Here is a 2,500-nt window from a genome sequence, read left to right on the forward strand (position 1 = left end):
ATACATACACGCATGCACACATACATTCATACATACATACATTAGGTACATACATACACACATACATACATACGTACATACATATGTATATACATACGCATTAGGTACACATACGTGCACAAACATACGTAAATAGTATAAATTTAGGATAAAATGACGCCATATTTAAATCTTTGTAAGCTAATGGTTTCTTAGAGCCATGATCATTCTTTAGGCTGATTTTTGATGCCCTTAAGGCGTCATCACATTGGGCTATTTTTCATCCGACTGTTGGATCAAATTTGCAGCCCGCAGGTTTCTGGAGGGAAAATAATTTTCCTCCAGCATATCAAATGACGTTCTATGTATTTTCGTTAAGGAAATGAAATAGTTTGTCATAGTGATTTTACGGCAGAAAAAGATCTGAAGGTATGTGATATCACCGATTAGTTGGAGGTTGGAGGAAAAATAGCCCAGTGTGGTAACCCCTTTAGGAGTCCTTGCCTTGTCCTTGAGGGACCCTGGCTGCCCCTTAAGGGGAAAGAGTTCTGGTAGCAAATTGGGGCCGGAGCGAAGAGGTTGCTCCAAGGAAAAAGTAGGGACTTCTGTTGATAATTTACAATCGGATCCTACGACGTAGTATGGGATCAAACTCGGACATGCAAAAGATTGACGTAGCCAGAAGGGATTTCTTCCCGTCTTCTCTTTTTCTGCATGAGGGGACGGAGAAGGGGGGGGTCGCCGATGAAGTGAAGCGGCCTTGCTGTGGATGTACTGTGTCTTGCTACATTGCTTCTGGCTCAGGGTAGTGGGCGGGATACAGGGATGACCCGTCACCCACGAGGAGCTAAGATGAGAGGGAGGAAAGGGGTGGTGGATGGGAGTGGAATGGGAGGGAGTGGCTACGTGCCTTTTACTTGGCTACCTCCCTTATAAGGGGGAAAAAAGCTCTGTGTATATATATATAAACAGATGCAAAAGATTATTTCTCAGTCAAGGAATGAAGCAGCAGGTAAATTTAGATAGAGATTATAAAACATTAGACACACCACACGTGGGATTGACCAGCTCATAATAATAATAATAATAATGATAATGATAATGATAATGATAATGATAATAATAATAATAATAATAATAATAATAATAATAATAATAATAATAATAATAATAATAATAATAATAATAATAATAATAATAATGATGATGATGATGATGATGATGATGATGATGATGATGATGATTATGATAATGATTATGATAATGATGATGATAATGATGATAATAATGATGATAATAATGATGATTATTATGATGATAATGATGACGATAATGATGATGACGTTGATGATGACGATGATGATGATGATAATAATAAATAATGATAAATAATGATAAATAATGATAAATAATGATTAATGATAAATAATGATAATAATAATAAATAATAATAATAACAATAATATTAATGATGATGATGGTGATGATGAATAAATAATAATAAATGATAATAATAATAATAATAATGATAATAATAATAATAATAATAATAATAATAATAATAATAATAATGATAATAATGATAATAATAATAATGATGATGAATAAATAATGATAATTAATAGATAATAATAATGATAATAATGATAATAATAATAATAGTAATAGAAAAAAAATCCTCCCAGATGAATTAAATCCTGTGAAGTCTGCAAGAATAACAATAGGACGTAAGAATGAAGGAGACTGCAAGAGACCATGAGGCCTACACTAGGCATAAGATGACAGGTGCCATGTGACTGGAAAGTTGATGGCTCATATTACATACAGGAAAACTTGGTCCATAAGTCAACGAATAAGTTGTTGGACAAACTTAGATTTAAGAAAAAGATACGTTAGAACTGGTTTACTAATAGAGAGGTTAATGAATGGGATAGATATAGTAACCATCGGTTGTTTTAAGAAAATGTTAGATAACATTATGGATGGGGATGATAGGTGGTAATGGACATGGAACTGCCTAGTGTAGGCCTTATGGTCTCTTGCAGTCTCCATTCTTATGCTTTTATGTATAATATGTCGCATGTGGATGTGGGAAAACATACATGGATGGGTTTCGCTTCAGAAGGGAGATGATTTAATCAGATCCCAGGGAGCAAAGATGTAAACACTGTTCCATAATCCCACACACCGTTTTTTATACATAATGATAATATTACAACATACATTGAATGGTCCCCAGTACATATATTTTCATCGTATCAACCACATTGTTTTTTTTTTTTCATTTTAATTCCTTGCAAACACGATCGAGACTAACAAGGAGCTCGATGGAAGCATATTCGGAAACTGATACGGCCCGACAGCGCTTCAGTTTTCGAATATAATCGAGCTCCTTGTAAGTCTCGAGCATATTTACAAGGAGTTAAAATAGAAAAAAGTTATGTGGTTGATAAGATGAAAACATTATAATAAATAACAAAGCATTAATAATACATACCATACATACATATATACATGCATA

Source organism: Oratosquilla oratoria, chromosome 13, assembly GCF_046742065.1.
Source record: "Oratosquilla oratoria isolate Oo_2021 chromosome 13, ASM4674206v1, whole genome shotgun sequence".
Taxonomy (NCBI): domain Eukaryota; kingdom Metazoa; phylum Arthropoda; class Malacostraca; order Stomatopoda; family Squillidae; genus Oratosquilla; species Oratosquilla oratoria.